Source organism: Triticum dicoccoides, chromosome 2A (genome assembly GCF_002162155.2).
Source record: "Triticum dicoccoides isolate Atlit2015 ecotype Zavitan chromosome 2A, WEW_v2.0, whole genome shotgun sequence".
Lineage (NCBI taxonomy): Eukaryota > Viridiplantae > Streptophyta > Magnoliopsida > Poales > Poaceae > Triticum > Triticum dicoccoides.
This window is the reverse complement of record NC_041382.1, coordinates 73,493,413-73,500,201: the sequence shown is the minus strand read 5'-3', so window position 1 is coordinate 73,500,201 and position 6,789 is coordinate 73,493,413. Positions and strand designations below refer to the sequence as shown.

General features: G+C 47.7%; 1 pseudogene; it reads left to right on the top strand.

The window, feature by feature from the left end:
- Positions 1-4,006: 4,006 nt before the first annotated feature.
- Positions 4,007-6,789, top strand: part of LOC119358996 — a 10,291-nt pseudogene continuing 7,508 nt past the window's right edge.

Below are 6,789 nucleotides of genomic sequence, written 5' to 3'. Positions count from 1 at the left end.
CTCAAGTTTGCATGTAGCTCTGCTGGTGTTGTTGTGCTCTTATTCAACGTTGTCGGCGTCGTTGCCGGTGGAGGCGCTGCCACCGGTGGAGAGCGGTTGGGGCCAGTGGGCTGGTCTTCGGTGGAGGACTCTACCTTGGACAACTTGCTCGTTGAGGACGAGCGTCAGGGCAAGCGTTGTTGCCGCCTTGGTATCCATGTTTGCCAAGTGATTGTGACCGCCTCTCGGTTTGGAGATCTCCTCGGTTTGATGTGTGTGCTTTTATAGGCGCGACCGTGGGAGGCTGAAAAGTTTACTGAGCCTTAATGATATCTGTACACAAGAAGCAAAAATCAAGATATAATCTAAAATGCTTTGTACTGGATGGGCAATGATGTGACGGTTGACACGGTAGTTGGCTCCTACCTTATTGGGTTGCCAGTTGTTGCAAGCCAAAGCTTGTTCTTCCTAATTCGAGGAAGGATGAACTGTCCAACTGATCTTTGTGCATACGACTGAGGCGTTTTGGCTCTCGGCCTCTATGAAGGCCTCTTTTTTTAAAAAAAATAAACTTTTCAGATTCATTTTTTTTACAAATAAAGAAGGATGGTATGTGTAAAATTTCAGGATGAAATATATTGAAATGTGATCTGTATAAAAAAGACAAATTCAGGGTCTGGGAGAATGAATAGTATTATGTGTTAAATAGCCCTAGATTTATATTTTTTTCACAGTCCTCACTTCAATATATTTAGTCCTGAAAATTTACACACATGTGTATTATGCCTCTATGTATATCTAAATTTTATTAAAAAAAATTTGAATGTAAAACTATGAAATTTGATGAATTTTGAATTTTCAAAAAACAACCTCATTCGAGCGTGGCCGCCAAAAGGGATTTTGGCAGTATATACATCCATACATACATGGGAGGAACAAGCTTAGGCTTGCAACAACTGGCAGCCCAATAACGTATGAAGTTGCTCCCCAAGGTGCAGGAAGCTACATATGGTCGCGCCTATTCCACCTTGATGCAATGCCATGCGCTATCGCCGCCACTCCAACACCTCCATACTTCGTGTGCTTGTTTGCAGTGAGGGTCACAAGGTGCACCCCTGCTCCCTTCATCTTTGATGGAAGGGTGGGGCCGCCATGGCCGACTGCCGGAGCGATAAGAGATAGAGCTTTTTGTCCTAGGTTTTGAGTCGCCTCCGGAGTCACCCGCACAAGCAAAAGTAGATGTTGCATTCGTATGGAAGTAGTAGACAGTAAATTAATTAAGAAGAAACGATGATGAGAGGATAGGTTGGCAGAAAATACTGGGCCACGCAGCCCAAACAACAATTGCCTTTTTTATGTCCAACTTTTGTATTTGCTAGAATCTTTCCCTCTCGGTAGGGTTTCTTCCTCTCGGAGGCGTCCGCAGCCGCCGTTGAGATCAGTTTTTTCCCTCCCGCCGATCTGACTCCGAGGAGCGCCTAGGGCTTCGCGGCCTAGGTCGTTCCTCCCTTGGCAGGCGGCTCGGTGTAGGGCTCCGCTGTTTTTCATCGCCCGACGGTTTTTTCATCTTCGGGCAAGGTTTTGACAGATGGCGGCGAAAGTTGGAGGTAGAGAGGATGATGGCGGAGCTAGGGCTCTGTGAGGATGGCATGGATGATGTCGTGGTTGATGAGGAAGCTATCCCTCAAGATGCAGCAAGGTGGATGGCGGTGGCAAGGGTTCACATTGACAAACCTTACAGTCAGGGATGGTTCTTCAGGAACATGCGATCCGCCTGGGATCTTGCACAGGAAGTCAACTTCAAGCCTCGGGAACCGAACCTCTACACTCTTCAGTTTTGCTGCCTTGTGATTGGGAGAGGGTAATGCAAGAAGGACCATGGTGCTGGAAAACGTTGCGTGGAAAATAATTTTTTTTCTACGCACACGCAAGATCTATCCATGGAGATGCATAGCAACGAGAGGGGAGAGTGTGTCTACGTACCCTCGTAGACCGTAAGCGGAAGCGTTTGTTAACGCAATTGATGTAGTCGAACTTCTTCGTGATCCAACCGATCGAGTACCGAACGTACGGCACCTTCGTGTTCAGCACACGTTCAGCTCGGTGACGTCCTCGCCTTCTTGATCCAGCAAGACGGCGAAGTAGTGGATGAGTTCCGGCAACATGACGGCGAGGTGACTATGATGGTGATGCTATCTCCGCAGGGCTTCGCCTAAGTACTACGAAAATATGACCGAGGGACGGAATTCTGTAGGGGGGCGCCGCACACGTTCATGCCATTCTGCAAAGAATTGGCTAATGATTTGTCATTGTTAACAAGGTGATTTCCCTGGTATTCGAACGTAATCTAGGCTCTACTACCCACAGAATCCATATTGTATTGATTCTTTTGGATGGATTAGTATGCGATCTCCTGCGACCAATGTCATTTTGTTTGTTCTCGATGCCCCTGAAGCAACATGGGGAAATTAGACTGAATTTTGTCTTTGACTTCTTTTTTCCATGAGTGAAGTAGCTTTTTGTGATTTTGCTTTTGTAGCAAGCACAATAGATTGTCAAAAGATTAGCGACATCCAAGAATGCATTCACCCGTCTGGTCCATGTTCACCCATGTTCGAAATGCATTTTTTCTACTCTGCTGAAACTAGAAAAAGATCTGGATGATGTTTGCATTATTGTAGGAAACACTAGAAGTGAACGGAATATGCACCAACAGTTAGCTGACAAGCGACGATGTTGTTGGTACAGCACCAACTTATGTGAGCTCAGAGCAAAATATACCTAGAAATTGTAGGCACTATACTTGTTTGTTTGCACGAATTTGACTTCTTGGAAGAAAAGCAACAAAATACATCAAATACTCCCTCCATTCCTAAATATAAGTTTTTTTAGAGATTCTAATATGAATTACATATAAAGCAAAATGAGTGAATCTACACTCTAAAATACGTATGTACTCCATATTCAAATCTCTAAAAAGACTTATATTCAGAAACTGAGGGAGTAGAATTTATATAAATTAGCTACTCACTCTAGCTCATAACAACGACAAATTTTAAGATGAATTAGTCCTGATGCCACTCTCGATGCCCCAGCGGCAGATGAGATACTCTTGGAGGTACAGGGGCGAGCAAAGGGCACAAGCTTCGGATGTTGTTCAACGCTTCACTCGCCGCAACCTCTGGATAAACTAAAATGAAGGATTGATACTTTTGCATGCCCATCAAACAGGGGTAAAAGTACACCACATTCCGGGCCGCAGAAGGGAACCTCTCAGTGGGAGAGGGACGGGCATGCCCCATCCCCAACGAACACAGCGCGGCATCCGCCAGTGTCCTCTTACCTTGTGAATTTTTTAAAATTTGTGAACCTTTTCATATCCTTGAATTTTTTAAATTCTAGACTTTTTGTAAATGGGCTAACATTTTTATAATTCATAAGCTTTTTCCAAATCCATGAACTTTTTTCAAATTCATAAACATATCTGAACTTCATGAATATTTTTTCGAATTCGTGAGCATTTTTAAAACATTCGCCCATAGCTTGTGGGCTGTGAGCGCCGTAGCGATTTTTTGGCGCCTGAAGTGCCGATTAGGAGCTCTCACAATTATCGACATATAATATTTTTTACGGAAGGTTCCCTTGGTCGCACCGTTTTGGTCGTTGGTTTCCGTAAACCCGAAAGGAGGGAGTACTATTGACAAAAACTCATTAATAAGGTTGTTGGAGGAATTAGGGAGCTTTCGTATCATTTCAACCATCGACATGTCGAGTATTCTCCTCACCAATGCATGCATATCCATCTAGAGATACTTCAGAGTCGATTGATTAATTAGCCGCCCTGTATCTTGGCTGCACTAAGTAATCGGAGTCACCAATGCATGCATATCCATCTAGAGATAGATACTCCAGAGATGGATTCTTCTGAGTCTATTTAACAGACGACCTCCAAATGAAGGACGTACGCTCAACCGTCTTTCTGGCTTCATCGAACATAGCCCTAGTATAGAGATCGGAGGAATCAAGCATGTCTGTTTTATATGCTTGTAAGCTCTGCTTCCTCCTTGCTCTGCTGAATTCGGCCAGCCACGGCGTCGCCGGCAATGCGGCACCACCGACACCGAGCGGTGGATTCAGTCTGTCTATCGTGTCCAACCACGACACAGCCGGCGGGCTCGGGCAATTTGACGCGAACCTCACCAGCATAGGTCCGCACATAGCCCCCGTGGCGTGGCCCTTGTACGGCGTCCTCGTCGGCGTCGGCTCCGGCCAAACCAGGCACTTCTACAAGCTCGGGCTGGACCTCGTCGGCAATCTGACTTGGATGCAGTGCCAGCCCTGCGTGCCTGAGGTTCGGCAGGAGGGCGCCGTCTTCGACTCTGCTGAGTCCCCTCGCTACAAGCACATGAAGCCCGCAGACCCCAAGTGTACGCCCCCCTACACCCCCTCCGGCCGGAACCGGTGCAGCTTCTACACCACCTCCTGGAACGTCGCCGCGCACGGCTACCTCGGCAGCGACACGTTTGCCTTCGCCGGCAGCCCCGGCGCAGGAGGAGGAGAACACAACAGGGACGTCGACAACCTCATCTTCTGTGCGCACACACGACGGACGGATTCGTGGGCCTGAATCACGGCGTTCTCGCCGGGGCCCTGAGCTTGAGCAGGCACCCGACGTCGTTCCTGCGCCAGCTCACCGCACGCGGGCTGGCCGACTCGCGGTTCTCATATTGCCTCTTCCCCGGACAGAGCCACCCCGGCGCCAGGCACGGGTTCCTCCGCTTCGGCCGCGACATCCCAAGGCACGAGCACATGCGGAGCACGTCGCTGCTGTTCACGGGACCGGGCTACGGCCAAAGTAGCACGTACTATATCCGCATCGTCGACATCAGCTTCAACAGGAAAAAACTTAACGGCGTAAAGATGGCGATGTTTAGGCGGGATCTACAAACCCGTCGTGGGGGGTCCGTCGTCGACCCCGGGACTCCCCTGACCAGGCTGGTCCGCGCGGCGTATGACGTCGTAGAGGCCGAGGTCGCGGCGGACATGCACAAGCAGGGGGCGCGCCGCTCGACGGTGCCGGTGCAGGGGTACCACGTCTGCTTTGTCTCGTGGGACCACGTGCGCTTTCCGAGCTTGACCTTCGACCTGCACGAAGAAGCGACCAGGCTTTTCATCAAGCCGGAACTGCTGTTCGTGAGGGTGAACCAGCACCTGTGCTTCGCCGTCGTGCCGGACGAGGAGATGACGGTGCTCGGCGCGGCGCAGTAGGTGGACACGCGCTTCACATTTGACCTCCCCGGGAATCGCATCTTCTTTGCCCAGGAGCATTGTAGTGCTGACACTCGCGCAATTACTGTCTAGTAGATCCTAGAGAGTACTCTATATGAATCTGCGCCGAATGCATTCATCGTTAGTTGGTGCATAAACCGTGTGGGAACAATTAAGAATAATGGGTTACATTCCTAATTACAATGCTGAATTTAATGATGATGATTGGTGCATTCATACCCTCCTAACCCTCTTTGCAAGCATTTTGCAGGATATTCAAGTATGAAAGATTCGCTGTTTTTTTTCCTATTAGTATTCACTATTTACTATGGCTTACTTTTTATACTCCCTCTGATCCAAAAAAAAGGTGGCATGGCTGAGTTCTTTGGTCAAGAAGTATCTTCAATTTTTATTTTGGCCTGATTGAATTTAAGTGGATGCAATAAAAAATTTAATTGAATCGGATCCAAGCCAAGCTAGCGTTTTGGGCTTAATGGTGCCACGAGCCGATCCCAGGCTCCCAGCTCACCTCTTACATGGAGAACATCGAGTTAACGCGGACTCATCTTGTCTTACAGTAACATATTATGTTACCGCATATTATGTTACCGTCTCTCATTAATTATTTGCCACATAAGCAGAATTTTCTCGAAGTGCGCTATGTTACTAGCTAAGTTACTCCCACTATGACTAGCCTAATGATGATGCAGCGGTGTCTGGCAATGGCTTGTTCCGTGCCGTTGGTGCAATATGTAGGGATGGAACAAGTGCTTTATTGGGAGTATCAGCAGTTATAATCAGGAACACTAGCTATGAGGGAGACGTACACTAGTAGAAAAGGGCCATTTGTCTCGGTTCGTAAGGGCCTTCTGTCTCGGTTTTGGAACCGGGATTAAAAGGTCGTTACTAATGCCCTTGGCCTTTAGTCCCGGTTCTTACACGAACCGGGATAGACTGGCCTCCACGTGGCCGGTGCGGCGAGCCCAGGCAGGAGGCTCTTTGGTCCCGGTTGGTGGCACCAACCGGGACCAATAGGCATCCACGCGTCAACTGTTCAGGGGTTAGGGTTTTTGTTTTTTTTCTGAGGGGGGGATTTGGGGGTTTTGTATGGTTAATTAAGGTGTTTCATATATTGTGTTAGGTAGCTAATTAATTAATAGTGAGAAGTGTCATCTCTTATCTCCGTGCTTGGTCGACGCTACGTACTATACGTATAGAGAGCACTCGACACGCTAGCTAGTAAGCAAAAATGAAGGAAACAGAAGATCGTCATGAACATATGCATACAGAGAGAAGTGATATCAACCTCCCCTTCTCCGAGAGATTGGTCGAACAACAAGTTTTCGTATATCTATCCGACGCTACTGGCTACATATATACAATATAAGATCTCTTATAATATAATCCCCTAATTATATGTGAACACATGGTCCACATAGTATTCTCCGTCTTTATTGATCACGTGGTCAAGAAAGAATGCCGCCAACTCCTCTTGAATTCCTCGCATGCGATCTGGTGCTAGGAGTTCATCCCGCATCCGAA